General features: G+C 45.8%; 1 long non-coding RNA gene and 1 pseudogene across 1 annotated transcript in view; one reads left to right on the forward strand and one right to left on the reverse strand.

The window, feature by feature from the left end:
- The first annotated feature begins 4152 nt into the window (after window positions 1-4152).
- LOC133382332 (uncharacterized) overlaps window positions 4153-22358 on the forward strand; it is a 50040-nt gene continuing 31834 nt past the window's right edge. Inside the window, exon 1 of the long non-coding RNA XR_009761907.1 lies at window positions 4153-4293. This is a non-coding gene — a long non-coding RNA (uncharacterized LOC133382332). The remainder of the gene's footprint in view (window positions 4294-22358) is intronic.
- Window positions 19656-19772, reverse strand: LOC133382576 (5S ribosomal RNA; annotated as a pseudogene).

Consider the following 22358-nt stretch of genomic DNA (forward strand, 5'->3'; position numbering starts at 1 on the left):
GTAATTGACCTGAAGGCACATAACACCAACAAATATATTGATGGATTTGAGCAGGGAAATATATAGTTAACAGAATAAGGTGGGAAACAGGAACAATCTCTCAACAATGGGATAGGATCTGGAGTCAGATTGAAAGATTGACATTAGGTTTATCAATTCAATGAGGCACAATATAAATTATTAGTGTGGTGGTACCTAGTGTCTGCAAGATCACATTCACTCAGTGACCCACTTCAGATGCTGGAAATATGAAGTAGGGAATGCACATTTCTTATATATGTGGCAGGAATGTCCAGTTGCAACTAGTTTCTGGAGACAGATAGTAAGGCTCATCTCAGTCGTGAATGAGGCTACATTAAAATTCACCCCAATGCTGAGCCTCTTCAATGTGACTGAAGATGAGGTGTCTATGAATTTGAAATCATTATTAAGGATATTGCTTGTAGTAGCTAAGACAGTGTGGGAAAGAAAATGGAAATGTTCTTAAGGCCCTTCTGATTGGGAATGGTTAATGAAGCATCTGGAATTAGCTGAGATGGATAAATTAATTGAGTTGATTTAAAGGAGAGAAGGAAGCCTGGGAAATTTTGTTAAAAGATGATCCTTTGTTGATTTTTGGAAGGTAAGATATGGAAATGTACGGCTTGAAAGAATTCTGTTTTTGTAATAACTAATATAATAAATAAAATCATATATATTAAAAAGCTCTTGAAAGGTGGATTGTAAATATAATTATAATTTTAAAACAATTTTTTTAAAAAACCTAGTTAAACTCTATTGCAGTCGGACTAGACATGAGTGTGTTTTTCCCAGGAAGGAAAAAAGATTCTGATAGCTAGTAATTATAATCAAAATACACAGAGCCCTGCCAGCTTTCAGCTACAATTATTAATAATTTATAAATGTTATACATTATAAATTTTGTTTATATATTTATTACTATCAGTTCCCTATAAGATGCTGTGGGATCTAAATATCATCATCCAATTATATAGAAACAGGGGCAGGAGGAGGCTAAAGTCTATACACAAGCTTGCCCCCTAAAGGAAGTTGATACTATAGTGTCCCTCACCAAACAGCATTGCACGTATGCATGCATTAGCACGTTTCTTTCCTTCAAGGAGCTGAAGGTGGTGTGCTTGGTTCTGTCCCCCTCCCCATTTTAATCTCACAACCCTGTGGAGTAGGTTAGACTGAGAGGGAGAGACTGGCCCAAAGTCACCCACTGAGCTTCGTGGCTGGGTGGGGTTTTGAACCCTGGTCTCCCAGTTCGTAGTCTGACTTTCTAACCACTACACCACACAGGCTGTCCTCAATTGCCCATTGTTGAGCTGGTGTTAGAGCAGTAGCGGTCAGTGAAATGAACTGCTCTCCTTTCCCAGGTGCGATCTTCACTCTCTGTGTTTACAGAGCACAAACCCCAGTGAAATGTCTATAAAGGAGCATTGTGTGTGCAGGAGGAGGAGGACCAGGGGCCTCTGGGCCTTTTGAGTTTTTCTGAAATCTGCTTTCTCACACCAGTGCTGAGAAAGGAGAGCGCTTGTATGCTGGCTCCCAAACAGCTATAAATATGGCTCTTAGCAGTTAGCCTCCAGCTCAGACATGGGAATATGTCAGGACTTGGTTGTGGCATCTGAAATGCAGGCTGGTGTCATGGCACCGGACATGAAAAGGCAGAGATTGTTTTGCTCAAATAAGGCAATCAGCTCACATAGGGCAGGACCTCAGGAAGAGCTCCAGATTCCCAGGCTCATGACCAGTAAGTCGTGATGGCTATGTTCTACCTCCAGTGTCAGAGGCAGCAGTGGCTTCTGAATACCAGCTGCTGGGACTCACTAGTGAGGAGAGTGCTGCTGCTCTCGGGGGTCTGCTTTATTATTGTTACTACTTCTGCTATTACTACTATTATTAATAAATAATATACTGCTTAATGCCAAGAAGGCTTCTTGTGGGTTTAACATAGGCATCTGGTCAGGCACTGTGAAAACAGGGTGGTGGACTACGAGATGGGCCATTAGCTTGATCCAGCTGGGTTCGTCTTATGTCCTTATGAAGGTCTGTTGAACACTTAAAATTCTGGAGTCCATTTTCATTCTTCTCCTTGCTTACACTTTGAAGGCATCCTGTTGTCTTCCTCTCAGACTTTTTCATTCATTCACTCACCTAACTGATTCCACATTGCTTCACCATTCAGTCTGCCCCCTTTCCTCACAGCTCTCTCTGTACATCTTCTTTGCCCTGTCTGGAAGGGAATGTGAATAAAAGTGAGGCTGAAAAATAAACCAATACTCACAACGTGTCAATTCAAATTCTTGCCAGCAGGGGGCACAACAGTTTGATTCATGGAGCACTTCACTTGTTACAATCAGTAATGTCGTGGCAAATCCAGAAGTGCAGGGTTCCTTCATGATAATCATGACACGCCTCCTCAGCCACATCCCCTGCCTTCCTCTCTTGCTTGCTCTTCGTTGTTATCTCCACACTCCTCAGTCCTTCTCGCATGTGCCTTCTCCCACAATAGCAGATGCCCCAGGAGTCAAATCAGCATGAAAAGGGAACCTGTGTGTTATTACTGAGAAGAGTCTTCTCAGTGGCTCACTCACCTCCCTTCGCTCTGATTGGTTCCAATCAGCACAAAAGGGCAAGGAAGCATGTTAGAAGGTTCTTCTCAGTGGCTAACACACTTCCCTTTCGTGCTGATTGACTCATAGGATGCTGGAGACATAGAGACCCTGCTGGGACCCTGCTCCCAAAAACGTAAAGGGTTTAAGTCCCCCCAAGACCCTGGATGACCACCTGTGATTAAAAGGTCTCCTTGGAGGAGGGTCCACACACATTCCCTGTTGGGGGGGGCTTGGCTCTCAAAGTGTGGGAGCACATTAAAAAATAAATATAAAGAGTTAACATCATTGCACAAACTGATGCTTCACACACCTAGGAGGGCTGTGGCTGAGTAGCAGAGCACATGCTTTGCATGCAGAAGGTCCGAGGTTCAATCCCTGGCACCTCCAATAGGTCTGGGAATGTCCCCCGCCCCGAACCCTGGAGAGCTGCTGCCACTCAGTGTACATAAAACAAAGCCAGATGGACCAATGGCAGTCTCCTATGTTCCTATGGAACCCTAGAGACTGCTGCCAGTCAGCCTCGACAATACTGAAGTTGATAGACCAATGGCCTGACTTGATATAAGGCAGCTTCCTCCATTCCACTGGGCCCAAGATAGTCTTAGAAGCCACAGAAAAACCTTGGTAGGCTGAGACAATCCTAGCTTGATCCAGCCTGTACATCATGGCCTGCAGCCTGCCTTCCTCTTCTTGCCACCAACTTCTATCACATGATCCTATGGCAATGGAGATGCCCCCGTCCCTAAAACAATTCCATGTTACTTCACAAAACAGACATTCAGACCTGGTGGATTCTCTTGTCTTTACACCAGAACTCTCATACGCCTGATTCCTAACCAGTAATAGGCTTTCTACTTTGTCCAGAAAAAAACAGTTGCTCTGACCCACTTGCTTCTTAGATTGACTGTTGTGAACCTAGGAAGGGCCTATTGGAGCCTGCAGCCCTCCAGATGATGCTGGACTGTAGCTCCCATCATCCCTGACCATTGAGGCAGATGGGAGTTGGAGTCCAATAACCCCTGGAGTCTTTGCAGCAGGGCATGAGGGAAGGCAGAGCACAAAGCAGCCTGTCCGGCATGCCTGTGAGTGCATCTACTCCGGGCAGTCCTCTTCTGTTTGGTTTGAGCTGTAGCTCGGTTTATAGCACAACCATATGGCTAAGTGTTCCTGGAGGCAGTGGGGGATGATTTGGCTCATGTGGCATAAATATGGGCTGACCTGCTGTTTGTAACTTTCAAAGGCAGAGAAGTCTGAATTTGTCAACAGCCAGATGCAGAGTCCCTCCCACATCCCCTCTGTTCAAAGAGATCCCTGTGAAACTTTTGCCAAGGTCTTTTCAACCCATCAACCCCCCCAGTTATATTCCTCTGCTCCAAATGGAGCAGCCCCTTTCCTGGCTCGCATGGCCTAGCTGCTTTCTCCATTAAATACCTTTGTAATCTCCATTTATCAGCCACACATACACAAACACACACAATCTGCCAAGTGCAACATCCAGTTTGGCTTCTTAGCGACTGGCCTGTCTGAGGACAGGGTCGCCTTTGGCGCCAATGTGAGAGAGCTCTGGCTTATGGATGCCTTTGAGGTTCACAAGAGAAGGAAGTGATAGCTTGATGGGGATTGCCACGCTGAGGGCCAGAAAGAAAACGTCCAGAAGCCCAACTAGCTGGTGAGCCTGCCTGTTGTTTATTTCCTTCCCGTGTAGCACTTGCCACATCCCCTTTGTTGGAACCATCTGGATTTGCTTTACAAAATGTATGATTTGCCTGTATTAGACATCTCCGACATAATGCATGATGCTCGCTTGTACTCTGCTTGCTGCAGATGATACTCCTGATAATACAGGCCAATTTGTTCATGGTGTTAAGGAAGGTTTTCTTTAGTTGGAATGCATGGGAATAGGTTGACTGTCAGATCCCTTCCATTTTTACTTATTTATTACTACATTTATATCCCATCTTTCCTGCGAGGAGCTCAAGGTGGTGTGCATAGTTCTCCTCCCCATTTTATCCTCAGAACAACCCTGTGAGGTAGGTTAGGCTGAGAGACTCGGACTAGCCCAAGGTCACTCAAAGAGCTTTGTGACTTTAGTGGGGATTTGAACCCTGGTCTGTCAGCTCCTAGTCCGACACTCTACCCACTACACAACAGCAGCTGCAGTTACGTAGTAACAGGGATATGGTTCACTGACAAAACTTTATGGAGTTCCATCAGAATATTTTACCCACATTCAATTGCTACATTGGGAGTTGAGAAATTAATGATAACTCCCAGCCCAAGACATTTTGCTGCCGGCAATGAAAGATAAGAATCCATCCATTTCTTCGTACAAAAGCTGACCAGAGTGGCAGCTGAATCTCACTTCACCACTGGTGTTGACAAGACAATAGTCACAATCCGCACCATACATTTAAAGCACATGGGAATCCTGCAAACTGTAGTTTAAGTGGGCTGGGAACTGTAGCTCTGTGAGGGGTAAACTACAGTTCCCAGGATTGTTTGGGGGAGGCCATGTGCTTTAAATGTATGGTGTGGATGTGACCAGTATCCTCCACCGCATTTGAGGGGAGCAGGATACTGGGTGATGTGGGGCACAGAGCACACACAACTTTGTCCTCTTATCACTGTCACTACCACCTGCCCTCCAACCAGGCCTATAGACGGGGGGTGGGCTGCAAAAACTAAATAAATTTATTAGATCCCCCCCCATTAAAGATTTTTTGGTGTCATCTACTTTTTTTGTCCCCACCCCCAAACTTTATGCTGGCTGCTGGCCTGCCTCCCGTGACTACCCTCTGAGGCAGCTGCCTCACTCTTCCTAATGGAAGGGACAGCTCTAATCAGTCATGTGACTTGTGCATTTATTTCATTCTGTTACCATGGTTTGTGAATGGACTGCTTTCATTCACGTATGCTTATGTCTTGATCTTTGTAAAAGGTGCCGAATCAGAGGGCCACCAGTTATATTGAAGATGCAATGTTCCTTGCTCCAGTGCCCTGCTAAAGTTTCAACATGAACTGAAGCTCCTTGTGAGCCTTCAAAACAAAGTTTCTGTCGCGGGATTTAGAGCAAGGAACCTGAGGGGTGGACTGCAAAGAATGAGCCATCACAAAGACACTGAGTGGGCTCTTAAGACTTTGCTATGTCAGCTCTGTGGGCCAGCTGCTCAATGGGACCTTGGTGCTATGACTCAGATCCTTGAAGGCTATTGAGTCATGCATTGCAGATGTTCAGCCGCAGCCCACCCAAACCTGAATAAATGCTTCAGGGATTCAGTATGGGAAAAGGTCAAAGCAGCCAGATGCAACCAGTCTGAGATTCAGGTCATATCTTTTTCAGTACTTCTTGCCTGTTTTTCTCCCAGTCCATCTTTGTGCTGCTTTTCCTGTGGAAAGGTGTGCGTATGGTGAGGGTATGTGGAAGCTGACCAATGTGCCACATGGGAATCATTCTCAAACAACAGAGCGCTGTGGGGGGTGGGAAGGCATCCAGAGATAGGGAACAAATTTTGTGCAGTCTAAACTTCCAGCCTAGTCAGTCCCTCCCAGGCCATTTATCTTAAATTAAAAGGCTGCATCACCCACATGCATTTTCCTCTTCAAAGCATTTCATGGCAATGCTGAAGTTCCCATTCCATCCTGTACTGGCTGCTCAGGGCTGCTTCTAAGATACATTTTGTCCTTGGAATCAGTTTCTGAGAAGACAACACATGTATATCATGACAATTACGGAAGGTACCCTCATTCCTAAATCCCAGGTCTTCCCTCCCAAAATGGTTGCTTAAAAAAATTATCTGAAAATGTGTATCCCATAGATACCTTATCCCAGATTTTATTAAGCCATAAACTGACTCTCAGGCAGTTTACTGGTAATTAACATACAATAAAACCAACAGGCCTGACCCACAGCAAACAATCAGAATGTTTATCCTTGATAGCAACTTCCTCACCAACCTTTTTATGGGAAGGGCCATAGCTCAGCAGTAGAGAATCTGCTTTGTGCACAGAAGGCCTCTTGGCATCTCCAGGTAAGGCTGGGAAAGATCCCCTGCCTGAAACCTTGGAGAACTGCTGCCAGTCAGTATAGACCATACTGAGCTCGGTGGACCAATTGTCTGACTCAGTACAAGTCAGCTTCCTATGTTCCCCAAAGGCCTGTGTGAATAATGGCTTTGCCTGCCTACACCAACTTGCAAGTGAGCTGCCTTGATGAGCCTTTTGTGGTATGGAATCCCACACAGAGGATGCCAACAGAGAGAAGGCCCTGCTCTTTACAGCTACCCAAGTAATCTTAGATGGCAGGGGTCTGCTGGGGGCAGTGACTTCCCGGATGACTCTGACGCATGTAGAGCAGGGATGGGGAACCTATGGCTCTCCAAATGTTGTTGGATTCCAACTCCCATCAGCCCCAGCCATCCTGGACAACCATCAGGGATGATGGGAGTTGTAGTCCAGCGATATCTGGAGGGGCACAAGTTCCCCATCCCTGAGGCAGAGGAACATTTGAGAAGAGATATTCCTTCAGATATCCTGACCCCATTTAGGGCACAATTCTATGGTCCCAAGGGAATGTCAGTTTTATATTTATTTTAGTTAGTTAGTTTTACATGGATATCCCACCTTTCCTCCATAGAGCTCGAGGTGGTGTACATGGTTCTTCTCCTCCCTCTCCATTTTGTCCTCACAACAGCCCTTTGAGGTAGGTTAGGCTGAGTGACTGAGACTAGCCCAGGGTCACCCAGTGACCTTCATGGCTGAGTGGGGATTTGAACTCTGGTCTCCCAGGTCCTACTCTAACTACTATAGCACACTGCCTCCCAATATCCTCCTCCAATGTCAGAGACAGAACTTCAGCTTCAGAGAAGAAGATCAAGGTTGGATCCCCCTTGCTTGCCTCTGATGACCTGGCCCAATCAACAATAGATTTCCAATCTCAGTAGGGCCAAAATGGAGGGACGTGCCAGGGGAGGAGGACAAGCAGCAACTTGGATCTAAAGTTGTCCCAGCCACTTCTCTCTCTCTCTCTCTCTCTCTCTCTCTCTCTCACACACACACACACACACACACACCAAATATGCTAAAGAACACTCACTACTAAATCTCTTCCACCTGCTTCTTTCCCATTGTTTTCAATGGGAGATTTAAAAAGTTTAAAAAGAACTTCCACCTTCACTCTGCTGGCTCAAAGCCCAAGAGGGCACTGGATACTGTGGCTGAAATGCCTTCAGATTTTGCACCCCTTCCCCCGCTTATAGGATTATAGCCTTAAGGTCTTTAAAAATTACCACCAGAACTTTTCATTCTGTCTGAAACAATGCCATTGTATAAATCTATGGTGCAGCCACATTTGGAATATTGTGCACAGTTCTGGTCACCTCACCTGAAAAAGGATATTGTAGAGTTGGAAAAGGTTCAGAAAAGGATAACCAAAATGATCAGGGGGATGGAGAGACTCCCTTATGAGGAAAGGCTGCAGTATTTCGGGCTTTTTAATTTAGAGAATAGATGAGTAAGAGGTGACATGATAGAAGTGTATAAAATTATGCATGGCATGGAGAAAGGGGATAGAGAAAAGCTTTCCTCCCTCTCTCATAACACTAGAACTCATGGACTTCCAATGAAGCTGAATGTTGGAAGATTCAGGGCAGATAAAATAAAGTACTTCTTCATACAGTGCATAGTTCAACTATGGAATTCACTCCCACAAGAGGCAGTGATGGCCACCAACTTAGATGGATTTAAAAGAGGATTCATGGACAAAAAGGCTATCAATGGCTACTAGCCATGATGGCTGTCCTCAGCCTCCAGTTGCTGGAAACTGCAGGAGGGGAGAGTGCTCTTTGCACTCATGTACTGTTTGCAGGTTTTCCTTGGGAAACTAGAGGTGTAGTCATCTGGGGCCATAAGAGGTTGTAGACCCGTTACTTTTTTAGGAGCAGGGGTCCCTGCCAGGTCTCTATGTACAAGCCAATGAACATGAAATGGGACTGTGTTAGCCACTGGGAAGAACCTTTTGTGTTGATTGGAGCTGATAGATTCAGAGTAAAAGGTAGTTAGCTTCTGAGAAGACTCTTCTCAGTAGCTAACACACAGCCTCCCCTTTCATGCTGACTGGCTCTTAGGGACGTCTCTTGTAGTGATGGATAACAAGCGCGAGGAGGGAAAATGGAAAAGGGGGTGTGGCTGTTAGGGATGGAAAGATCTGTCAGTTTCAGCTCTCTCTGTTTCTCATTTTTCCAATCTTAAATTCAATTCTCCACATTTCTGCAGCAGTTTGGTTTTTTTTAAAAATCCTCATGAAAATCTCCAGCGTTTTAGTGAAAATTTCTCCTAATAAACACATTTTTGTAGGCAGTTTTGACTAATGTACACATTTTTGCAAGCAATTTCTCACCATACAATGCATTTTTGTATGTTATTTTCACTCATATATTCATTTTTATGCACACTTCCCCCTAATTACGTATTTTTGGAAACATTGCTTGTTTGGAGAACTTCATTGTAAAATTTGGGTAAGTGCGAATTTTGAAGGATGGTTGTGTTTTGGTTCTCATATTGTTCAGAAAGTGCAAATTTGATAGATTCTGTTTGAAATGCAAACTGAATCAAAATTCTCACCCATCCCTAGTGGCCATGAGGGGGCATGGCATGACTATCATGAAGAGACCCTGCACTTCCGAATTTGCCATTACACAACTGTGAGCAACTGCTTGGCCACTGTGAGAACAGGATGCTGGATGAGATGGGCCATTGGCCTGATCCAGCAGCTCTTCTTAAGTTCTTAGACTGGAAACCAGTGCAGTTGTTTGAGCGCCCATGATGTGTGTTTCTGCCGGTTAACATATCTGGCAGTGGCTGAATTTTCCAAGCAGCCTTCAAAGGCAGCTTCGCATAAAGTGTGTTGCAGCAGCCCAGTCTGGAAGTACTGCATTAACCAGATGCTTATGTGAGCAGCAAGGTTGGGGAGAAATTCAGTTTTGTTTGCGTTTAAAGCCAAATCTAGAAAATCTAGAAAATTGTCTCATACTGTCTCTGACTGAAACGCAGGGAACCTTCAAAATTCACATATGTAGTTGGCTCTCCAAACAATGTTTTATAAAAATGCATATATTATGGGAAGGTTTGCATTAAAATATATTAGCGAAAACAACATACAAAAATTCATTACATTAGGAGAAATCCACCCTAAAAGACTGAAGAATTTTCATGAGGATTTATTTTTATTCTTATTTTGCTGCAGCAACATGGAGTTACGAGTTTAAGATTGGAAAAATGAGAAGCAGTGGGAACTGAAATGGATAGATCCGTCCATCCCTAGTGAGCAGCACACCATCCCAATCCTTCCCAAGTGTGTGCCTATTTTGGAAAGGAAGGGCCATACATCTTCAGATCCTCTGGATGCTTTTTGTAAGGGACCCATAATTCCTCTTTGGTAGCACAGGGTGAGCATAAGTTATAAATGAGGTCAGGATACCTGAAGGAATATGTCTTCTCAAATGTTCCTCTACTTCAGGGATGGGGAACCTGTGGCCCTCCAGATGTCCCATCATCATCCCTTGCCATTGGCCATGCTTGTTGGAGCTGATGGGAGTTGTAGTTTAACAACATCTGGAGGGCCAAAGGTTCCCTACCTGTGTTCTAAAGAGTTTCTCTCCCCACCCCCGTAAGATTAATATGTCCAGGGTCTAAAATTACCTCTGTCCACCACTGCCTGTGCTTGTGGCCTGGTTTTGGAGGCTTTGTCTTGGCACCTTTGACTGCCTGTAATGCAGCTCCATGAAGCATGCCCGCTTTCAGAGAGACAGGGTTTGCCTGCGATCATTCTAATTCAAAGTTTGCCAAAGTGCCCTCAAGGGGCTAGTAATTAAGCTGCCTTTCTGAAGAGGCATGAAGTTTCCTTGTTACAGTTTGATAAGTGCTACATTAGTCATATTTAGATCTGGGCCAAGTGGAATCTGCTGCGGTTGAACCCAGCTGTTCCTGCCCTCCAGACACCGCGCAGCAGAGTTCCATGCCTGCCTCCTACTGCAGATCTGACCCCACCTGGTGAGGCTGAGACACCGCTGTCTGGTACATCACGTAGCCCTCACATGGCACATTGTTATTCAAGGGTGGCAGGTGGTGGTTTTTCAACTTTTGAAGACTGCCATCAGCACAGGCAGCAAAGCAGCTCGTTCTTCTCCCTCCTCTGTCAAAGATTCTGTGGAAGAGGATTGGTACCCAAAGTCAGTTCTTAGGATTAACCCAGAGTGCTGAGAATGTGGGTTGAGCTGACAGGATATGTACAGGGAGGAACACATTCTGTAGGAACTGTGGGGTTACTTCAACATTCATCTGGCTCAAAACATAACCCCAATTTCCTATGCAATCACTCGATTCATTTTTGGCAGTCTTGCAGTGTATGTAGATTTAGCTCCATGCTAAATATGTGATGAAGCAATTGCATGGCTAACAAACTGAAACTTAATCCAGACAAGACGGAAGTGCTGGTGGCCAAGGGGAAAACTGCCCCAGGGATAGGGTTGCAACCTGTTCTGGATGGGGTTACACTCCCCTTGAAAGAGCAGGTCCACAGTTTGGGAGTTCTTCTGGATCCTGCCCTGCTGCTAGAATATGAGGTAGCTGCGGTAGCCAGGAGTGCTTTTGGCCAACTCAAACTGGTCTACCAGCTGTGTCCATTCCTGGATGCAGCTGACTTGGCCACAGTGACACATGCATTGGTGACATCGAGGCTTGATTACTGTAACACACTCTCTGTGGGGCTGCCTTTGAAAACAGTTCGGAAATTGCAGTTGGTCCAAAATGCAGCAGCCAGAATGTTAACGGGAGCACAGCGCAGGGAATATATCACCCCTGTACTTTATCGACTCCACTGGCTCCCAATTTGGTCCAAGCCCATTTCACAGTGCTGGTTTTGACCTTTAAAGCCCTGAACGGCCTTGGACCAGTGTACTTAAGGGGCCGCTTACGTCCATACGTTCCTACCCTGGATTTAAGATCATCTGCCTCTGGTCTCCTCTGTGTGCCTGGAATGAAAGAAGTTAGACTTGACAGGCATGCGGGAGAGAGCCTTTTCAGTTGTGGCTCCCAGACTGTGGAATTCCCTGCCTCAAGAAGCCCACTTTGCTCCCTCCCTGATGGTTTTCTAGAAACTTGTGAAAATATCTTGTTCCGGAGAGCCTTTGGGAGGGACTGATGGGTGACCCTGACACTGTTTTAAGTTTTTTATCTTTTATTTTTATCTTTTAAGTTCTTTTATTCTCACTCCCTCATATGTATATGCACATATACATGTATGTATGTTTGTATGTGTATGCATAATGCATTTTATGTATTTTAATTGTATTCTATTCATTTTAATTTACTGTTTGTGTTTTTATTGTGTACTTTATTATATATGTGTGCAATTTTATTGTAGCCACCCTGAGTGCTTTGTAGGGTAGAAGGGCGGGATAGAAATATTTTAAATAAATAAATAAATTACCACACCATCATGGGCTAAATTAGGGGTAACCAACGTGGTGCCCTCCAGATGTTGTTGAACTCAAACTCCCATTAATTCCAGCCAGCATGGCCAATACAAGTTGTAGCCAAACATCTGGAGGGCACCGCGTTGGCTACCCATGGGTTAAATTCTAAATGAATATACTTAGCACACCTTCTTAGGACACCAGTTTGGTTGTGTGAATTAAGAACACAAAGAGAGTCTGCTGGATCAGGCCAGTGGCCCATCTAGTTCAGCACCGCGTTGTCACAGTGGCCAGCCAGATGCCCATGGGAAGCCCACAAGCAGGACCTGAGAGAAAGAGGACTCTCCCCTCCTGCAGATTCCAGCAACTGCTATTTGGAAGCATACTGGCTCAGACTATGGATTGGCCCTTGATTCTCATTACTCAGAATTCAGGCATTCCTTTGACCCCTGCCATTTGGCAATCAGATCACTGGCACCATTAGTATAGATCTACTGATTTGGCATATTCTTTTGGCCCACTGGTAGATCCCTATTGTGGAACACACATGTATTTCAGTCTGTGAGCCTAGGATAGGGACAGAATAATGTCATGCACACTGACTTCACCGAGTTGTCGGATCATATATACTCCCTGCTCTGAAGACTGTGATTCCACTGGTCAGTTTACCACTGATGTTGACCAATGCATGAAAAGAGAATTGTGTGACCTATAGTTCATTTGCATGTTGCAGAGTTGGCCTGTTGCAACCCTGCTTAATTGCTGTGCAGACAGTTGTTCTCCAGGGTGTGCACATCTTCAGGAAAGGCATCCATATTCTGTTGCTACCCAGTCCCTAGCTCCTGAAGTCTACAAAGTACCCTTGTCTCTTGTCCAGCTGTGTTGGAGCTGTGACAGGTGGAAGGGCAAAGGAGACAGGAAACTAGAGTTGCTGCTGGTGTACCGTCTACCCTGCTATCCAGCAGCTTCTCTCACCGAGTTGGCGGAGGCCATCTCGGCTGTGGTATTGGAGGAGCCCAGAATGATAGTCCTGGGTCATTTCACTGTCCATGCTGAGGCTCCCTCTAGTGTTCCAGCTCGGGATTTCGTGGCCTGCATGACAACCATGGGGCTGTGTCAAGTTGTCACCGTTCTGGCACATAGGGCAGGGCACACCCTCGACTTGGCTTTTGCTCCAGATGGAGGAAGGGGTGGTCTGGAGGTGTGCGTGTGGATGTCACCCCATTGTCATGGTCAGACCACTTCCTGGTGAAGTTCAGACTTACAGCTCCGATATTCCTCTGCAGGGATGGTGGACACATTAAGATGGTCCACCCACAGAGACTAATGGAATCCACTGGATTCCTGAATGCTCTGGGGGAGTTTCCAGTAGATAGAACAGGTGACCCAAAGCCCTTGGCATGCTGTGGAACAGCGAGGCACGCCAGGCTCTTCACAGTTGCCCCTGAGCACCGTCTTCAGCATTGTGGAGCCCAGTTTGCACCTTGGTACACAAATGAGCAAAGGGCAATGAAGCAGGCTAGACAACAGCTAGAGCGCAAGTGGTGAAAGACCTATGAGGCTGATCGGGCATGAGTAAAACATCATAAACATGATTATTGTGTGGCAGTGAGGGCAGCGAAGAAGGCCCATTTCTCCGCCACCATTGCATCTTCAAGTAGCCGTCCAGTGGAACTTTTCCATATTGTCAGGGGTCTGTTGACATGAATTACAGGAATGGAGTTTTAGACCCTTCAGAGGCCCACTGTGAATTGTTTGCAAGGCACTTTGAGAGTAAAGTTGCTTGCCTTCGTAGCAATCTTGATGCCCCGTCCATATCTACTATAGCCCCCAGTGAGGCGTCCAGTGCAACATCTGCTGCAACTTCTTGGGATCAGTTTCTGTTGATGCGGCCTGATGACGAGAACAAGTTGCTTGTGATGACGTGGCCAGCAACGTGCCCTCTCCACCCTCTCCCTTCTTGGCTTACTAAAGCTTGACTGAGTGGTTCCAGGTTGTGGTCAACGTGTAATTGCAGGAGGGAGTGGTTCCAGCCACCCTGAAAGAGGCGGTGATCCGACCGCTTCTGAAGAAGCCCACTCTGGACCCATTGGTTTGTGACAACTACCTCCTGGGTGCAAATACCCCCTTTTTAGGGAAGGTGATCAAGAGGGTTGTGGTGTAGCAATTGCAAGTCCTCTTGGATAAAACAGATTATCTTGACCCCTCCAACTTGGGTCGCCAACATGTTACCCCACTGCTGAAAGAATTGCACTGGCTACCTATTAGCTGCTGGGCTAAGTTCAAGGTTCTGGTTTTGGTGTACAAAGCCCTATACAGCTTGGGACCAGGATACCTGAAAGACCCTCTTACCCCTTATGTACCCAGTTGATCACTACACTCTGTAGGTGAGGAGCTCCTGCAGATACCATCTTATCAGAAGGTCCGTTCTGCACAACATAAGAAGCGGACCTTTAGTGTAGCGCCTCCTACCCTTTGGAATTTCCTCCCCTTAAATATTAGACAGGCACCATCTGTTATCTTATCGGTGCCTACTAAAGTCCTTCCTCTTTCAACAAGCCTTTTAAGCAGAGACCTTATCCCAGTCTGCGTCTGTGTTGGAGCTTTTTAATATGTTTTTAAAGCTTTGCTTTTTTTAAAAAAAATGTTTTAAAGCTTTTTTTTTAAAAAAACTTGTTTTTAAACATTTTCATTTTAACATGTTTTTAAGGATTTTTTGTTGTAATATATTTTAAAGTCTGTTTTTATGATGCTTTAGTGTTTTTAGCACTTTTGTTTGCTGCCCTGTGCTCCTATTGAGAGGAATGCCGGGATATAAATCTAATTATTATCATCATCATCAACAACAACAGCAGGTCAGATGCTAATCCCTTGGCACCAATGGCTTCCAGGGGGGATTTTTCTCAGGACTGTGGTGTGGAAGAAAAGGATCAAACACACTCCTCCCTGTGTCTGATGGTCCCAATCCTAATCACACACATACGCCAGCAGAAGCTGTTAACAACTGAAAAAGGATTCAAAGAGATGGGTTATTGGGTCACATGTGGTTCAGCTTGAGACCTCGTCAGAGCAGGCTGTGGAGCCTGTAGGGTAAGGGGAAAGGCCATAGCTCAGTGGGAGAGCATTTGCTTTGCATGAGAAGGTCCAATCCCCTGACATCTCCAAGTAAGGCCAGGAGAGATGCTAAACCGAATTCCTGGGGAGCCATTGCCACCAGTGTAGACCATGAACCTTGTCGGACAGGGGCCACATCCCAGTGCTAAGGAGGCCAGAGGCAGAAACGACGGTCAGTTTTACCTTTGTCCGGTAGTTTCATTTCTACATACACTCACACACCCCTCTCTACCCTCCATCCAGGCAACCACGTCATTATCCGAATTGAGGGACACAATCCAGCCAAGCAAAAGGGCATGGTGAGGAGTGTGGCTAGGGGAGAGTGGCTGTGGCGTGGGCGGGGCCTGAGGAGAGTTCCAAGGGCCAGGTAAGGAGCACTGGAAGACTGCATCTGGCCCCTGAGGTTCCCCACCCCTGGTGTTGTAGACAATAACTGAGTTAGATGGACCTGACTCAGTATAAGGCACCTTCCTATGTTCCTAGGATCAGCACAGAACTCCCAAACCCTCTTGCATGTCTCCTACTCCCTTGTCTCAATGCCTGCATTTTGTTGCTCTTAGTGGCCTTAGCCTGCTATGAAGCAGAAAGGCTCTTCTTATTACCCTGTGAGTGCCCACAGGCAGCCTGGCCCTGATGCCTAATAAGTGCTTCTTATTTTCTGCTCCCTCCTGCTTTCTTAGCCTCTCGCCTTTCTTCTTTGGCTTTATTGCTGCAGACATGTCCCCCCCCTCCCCCCCGCAGGGACAGTTGCAGGAAACAAAACGGTGGGCACGCCTTGGCCTGTTTCTCCTGCGAGTCGGGGGGGGGGGGGAGGAGAGTCTGCGGGACAGGAGGACACAGCTCTCTGGCTGACTTTGTTAATATACATTGGATTCCTTGGGGATGAGGCTGGCTCTGCTCGGCCATGCCGGTGGTCGCTTTGCCTCGTCCTCCCAGCAGGAAGATGGGGAAGGCCTGGCTTAGCAGTAGGATCGCTCAAAACTGCAACCTGCTTTCGCCAGACCCCAACAGCTGCCTCCCTCCCCCCCCCCCCGCGGCTTTTCAGTCCCTTGTGGAATCTCACCCTCCCGCTTCCTTTCAGGAGGCCTCAGGCAGCACGCAGGACGTTAGCTGAGCTACTGTTGAGTGAGCAATGGTGACATCACGCAGAGGGATCAGAAAAGGAATTTAAAGGCGCTGGCACGCTTCAGCAGAGAGATTCCAAGTAGGGTGTGCCCATACATTGTACCCAAGAACCCCCCCCCCCAAGTAGGGATGGGTGAACCTATCCATGTCGGATTGTCTCCTTCTCTTATTTTTCCATTCTTAAATGCTATTCTCCACATTTCCATATCAAAAGCCCTCATGAAAATTCATCAGCATTTTAGTGGTGAACTTCTCCCAGTATACCCATGTTTGTATGCAATTTTTCCTAACATAAAGCAATTTGCTATTTTCACTAAGATCTGCATTTTTATGCACACTATATCCTAGTATATGCTTCCTTTGTACTGCAAATTTCAAAGGATAGCTCTTTTTCAGTTCAGGTATTGTTTTGGAAATGCTGAATTTGGTAGATTTACCGTAAATGCAGACTGAATCAAAAGTCTCCCCCATTCATAGTCCCAAGTATGGGTTTCCCTATTTATCTACACAGCAAATTCAGAGAATTGGAAGCTGTGCAGTTGCTGTGCAGTGATGGCCCATACGGAGGAAGCAACGGCATGGTGAGCGCCGGGATCAGCCCAAGGCATTTTGCTGCCTGAGGCAGAGATAATATCCCCCCTTCCACTTATGGAGTCTGTCTAGAGACTGACAGTTTAATCTTATTTCATTACCTGCTACAGGCCCGATAGCACACTCCACTGCACCAGGCGGTAGGCTAGCTTAGGTGATGCAGAGCAGGCCATGTGTGGTGCACACAGCTATCACCTCCAATACTGTCCCACCACTCTCTTCCTCTCAGCATATGCTGCCTGAGGCAGCTGCCTCACTCTGCCAAGTAGTAGGGCAGGCCCTGGTTGGTACTCTTCACAGCCAGCCTCACAGAAAGGAACCTGAAGCATTTGCATCTGTCACATTCTAAGAGGATCTATACTCCTGCTTCCAATCTCCATTTCTTTGAGGGCTTTTTTCTTAAGAGTTTCGGTCCCAAACAGGAGTGGGCATCCTGACTTTTTGCTTCTGGACTGGAGCAAAATAAAACATACTTAAGGCTGGCACTGACTATCTGTGCTTCCAGTTACACGTTACCTGAGAAATCCCTTCTTCCTTACAAGCCTGCCCATTAACTGAGATCTGCAAATTAGGATCCCTTGCTTGCTCTGCTGCCTGAGCAGGTACATCTTGCAAGAGCCAGCAGGTGGGCCTTTTTTGCAGTGACACCCAGTCTTTGGGATCACCTTCCCCCTGAGGTAAGACAGATGCCATCCATTGCATCATGTGGGCACCTTTTAAAGACCCACCTGTTCACCCAAGCGTTTGATGATCTTTTATTACATAGCTTTCAATGACAACTTTTCTTGATCTGTTTTAGCTACCAGTGGACAGTAGATACAGATGTAATGTACTATAATTTGGGTTTAAATGTATCCTTGTTTTGATATTTTCTTGTACATTGTCCTGAGATTTTTTTTTTAATGAAGAACCATATGGAAATGTTACAGATAAATAAATAAGAGCACAAACACAGAGATGAAGTGTTGCTTCTGCTGACATGTCTTATTTCAACCACACTTTTTATTTCATTATGTTATCATTTTATTTCATCCCTGACTAGTGTTGTGTGCAATATCTGCCACAGATCATCTGTTGTCTAGTGTTGAGACAGACAGACAGACAGACAGCTAGACAGCTAGACAGCTAGACAGGGAGCCCAGGGCAGCAAGCATATCAATACAAACAATTGAACAAGAAAAAGAAAAGCATTCTAAAAATGGCTTAAAACATTCGAAAACACAATCGGGGTAGAGACACACTTACTGTTGTGCCAGTTCCAGTGCATTTCCACCTCTGTTTTCTGAAAACGTGTCATGAGCTCTGTGGATTGGGCTTGGACCAATGAGGAGGAGGAGGAGGACTGTGTCTCCCGATGCAGTTGAGCTTGAAGGTTCCCGCACCACTGACAGTGATAGCTCTGCCCCTGTAGATCCAGTTACCACTGAGGAGATGCTACCAGGTCAGGAAGTTGTCTTTCCACCTTCCCTTCACCCATCGTCCTTGCTCATTCTGCCATCACCACCGCTCAGCCCTCCTCCTGAGGAGGAGGACATTGCTGAGGTAGTCCAAGTGCCCTCACCTCGGACATGTAGGCTGTGGCACTGGCTGGCCCAAAGAGTTCCCACTGCCCCTCTGAGGAGTGCTCACATGCATGCACACTCCCAAGAGTGACACTTCCCTCATGCAAGTAGGGAGCCCACTCATTCTTACTAAGGCTGGTGAGGAGGTATGTCTAATTGCTGTGACAACATTTTAGTGCAGTGTAGTTGTGCCTACCTATTCCTAGTAACGATGCTGAATCCTGTGTAAGCTGATTCTTTAAGTGCTCTGAACTGAAGCTTTCTAGTAAATCCATTAAAGAAAAATACATCTGCATGTCTGCGTCTGTCTTCGACTGTTTCAGGCAGGACAAAATGGGGGCACACAATGTCAACCCCCCTTTTTACTCTAAAACCTGGTCAGATCAGTTCCAGTGCAGTTTTTTTAAAAAAATTCAGCTTCAGGCAGATTTTGGAACTTATTGGTAGATCAACCTATTGACCCTCCAGGTGTGGCCAATGGAAACGGTTTGCTGTAGGCTCAGGCAGAGACAGTGATTGGACCAACACTTTGCTGTGGGCAATCCTGAAAGGCCTAAAGTCAGCAGTGGGGAAGAGAGCTGTGTCCAGCTGAGGGCAGAGTCACTTCAAACCACAGCCAGAAAAACCATTCTCACTGCTTTTGAAGCGACTAGTGTGCCCACAGCCACAGTCACAGTTGAAAACCTTCTTTCATCAGTGATCTTCCGGTCACCAGGAACAGTCCTGTTCAGCCATCAAATGTAGTACCTATCAAATAAATTGGTGGACAATTGCCCCCATGGAAAAATGCAACTACGTACTTATTAATGCAGCAAAATGGATGAAGCCAGAAATCTCACAAATGTTGTCCCAGTTCTTCTTAACTTATTCTAGTTTCAAGGAACTGTCATGCTCTTGAACATAAGACCAAAGGAAGATGCTTAACAAAGGCATAGGTGCTTCCATGGTAGGCTTTTCTTCTGGTAGAGATCCAGGTTACTCCCTTCTGCTTGCATGCAGAAGGTCCCTGGTTCAATCCCTGGCATCCCCAAGTACGTCTGGGAATTTATTTTTTGTTATATGCCTTCAAGTCAATTACGAATTATGGCGACCCTATGAATCTTTTTTATATATATATGGGTTTTCATGGTAAGAGGTATTCAGAGGTGGTTTACTATTGCATCCTTCTAAGCCTATGGCACCCGGTATTCCTAGGCAGTCTCCCATCTAAGTACTAACCAGGCGTGACCCTGCTTAGCTTCTGAGATCAGACGAGATTTGGCCTTCAGGGTAGTACGGCCGTAGGCATGGCTGTAATACCTCATTTAAAACCTTGGAGAACAGATGCCAGTCAGTATTCTGAGCCAGACAGACCAATGTTCTATCTTGGTATAAGGAAGTTTCTATGTTCCTCTGTATCAATCTCCTGTCAACATTCCAGATGCGGTTTCTCCAAAAATACCATAATGATTTCCTAATTTTGCCAAGCGTAACTGATTGGCAGTAGATTCAAGACAGATAAAAGAAAGTACTTCCTTATCTAATGTCTAAGGAACTTCTGAAATTTGCTGCCACAAGATGTGCTGGTCACACTGAATTAAATGGCTTTAAAAGGAGATTGAACAAGTGCATGGAGGATAAGTATATTTGCTTTGTTTAGTAGGAGAACTAAGTGTCACCTCCTTGAGTTCCAGATACTGGGGAATACACAGCAGGAGATAGCTGCTGCCTTCAAAAACATCCCAGATGCCTCTGGTTGGCCACAGCTAGAAAAAGGATGCTGGGTGACTAGGCAGACCCTTGGTCCAATCCAGCAGGGCTTCTCTTATATTCTTATTGCTGAAGCTAAAGCGCACAATGTCAGAGATCAACAATGCCCAACACAGTGTGTGAAGCACACTGTGATCACAACTGACGTCTTTTTGGAACGAGGCTCTGCCTGAACAATCCCAGTGTCTATTTGTGAGTTATCCTCCCAAATCTTTGCCAAGAGCTGACTCGCCTCCCTCACCCACTGGCTGGCAGAAGTTCTGAGGGATTTGTACAATGGCAGGGGGCAGCTCAAATATTCATAGACAGGGGCCCAAACTGAAGCCTTTCCCATGCTCTGGGGTATGAATTCACCAGTGATTTGGACAAACCGTACTGCAACATCTATATTTTCTTTTTCTACAAGAACTGCTTCCTGCCTTACTAGATATTATTTTTCTCTTCTACCTGTTGACCAGGAAAAAATCTAAAATAATTTATGGGTATATTGTGTTTTTCTGTTAGGTGTGATGGCTATATGCAACATTCAGGATCAGAGGCAGTATGCCACTGAATGCCAGCTAATGGAGAAGGCCTTTGCTTTCATCTCCTGCTTTGTGGCTTCCCAGAGGCATCTGGTTGGCCACTGTGGGGAAAGAACTTGGACTACATCAGCCTTCACTAACCTGGTGCCCTCCAGATGCTGCTGGATTACAACTCCCATCATCAGCCCCATGTAGATAAACCTTTTGGGGCTGCTTTTATGTTCTTGAATTCTGGTTCTTTCCTCTGTAGCTGCAGCAACATCATAACTAGGGTTACCAACCATACTCTTTTAACCATATTCTTTTTGAGATGGTGCAACAGCATACTCTTACTTTTCACTTATCGAAGCCAAATGTACTCTTTTTGAAATGACAAAATGATGGTAACCCTAACCATAATAGGTTATGTTGATCTGACCTATTGCTACTACCACCAGCCAAGGCAATACTGGCTGTACTAAAAAGTCAGATTTCAGAGAGGGTGCCATTTCCTGCTCCTCTCTCTCTCTCCCTCCCTCTCCCTCTCTCTCTCTCTCTCTGGCTCCTCTTCTGCTGCTGTTCCTCTTCTGCAGCCACAAAAATATCTAAAGCACTTTACCAGGAATAAGTGGAAAAGGTAGGTTGTCTGCCCCCTGAACATTTTGGCTGGGGATGGAATGGATTCATTTGTCTCATTCCATGCAACCCCCTCCCCCCATTCCATGCACAAAAGCAGACCAGATCAGCAGCTGAATCTTACTTAAGATTCATCTTAAGTCCTCCACCACACCTGAGGGCAGCAGGCTAGCTCAGGAAGCACAGAGTAGATTGTGTGGTGGCACACACACAACTTTGTCCTCTAACACCTTGCTGCAATTCCCCCTCTCAAGCATCTGCTGCTTCAGGTGGCTGCCTCACTTTGTCTAACAGTAGGACTGGCCCCTTCATCTAGGATTCACACCTTAATCTGGTGAGGGAGTAAGAGTGTTGAAAAAGCTGAGAGCAATGCCGTCAGGAGTCTAGACCAAGAAGCTAGACTCCTAGCAGGGGCACCCAAGGCGGAATGGTCAAAGCTGAGACACCAGACTAAGATGCATCCAAACTCAGAGGAAGGCAATGGTAAACCACCTCTGAGTACCTCTTACCACGAAAACCCTACGAACAGAGTATCCAAAATGCAACACGAGATAGTCCTGGAAGATGAGACCCCCAGGTCAGAAGGCACTCACCGAGCTACTGGGGAAGAACAAAGGACAAGTACGAGTAGCGCTGTGACTAATGACGCAGCTGGGTCAAAGCCGAAAGGAAGCCCAGAGGCTGCTGCTCACAGATGCAAAAGGAGAGTCCAGAGTTGTACGATGTACACAATAGGAACATGAAATGTGAGAACCAGGGAGCGATAGAAATTGTCAAGCAGACATGGAACACATCAACATTACAATACTTGGCGTGAGTGAATTAAAATGGACAGGAATGGGACATTTTCAATCAGGCAGCTACAAAATATTTTATGCAGGAAATGATAAATTAAGAAGAAACAGGGTTGCTTTAATAGTGAGAAGTGATGTAGCAAAAGCAATTAGGAGATATAACACAAGGTCTGAGTGAGTGATATCAATG

Source organism: Rhineura floridana, chromosome 3 (genome assembly GCF_030035675.1).
Source record: "Rhineura floridana isolate rRhiFlo1 chromosome 3, rRhiFlo1.hap2, whole genome shotgun sequence".
Classification (NCBI taxonomy): domain Eukaryota; kingdom Metazoa; phylum Chordata; class Lepidosauria; order Squamata; family Rhineuridae; genus Rhineura; species Rhineura floridana.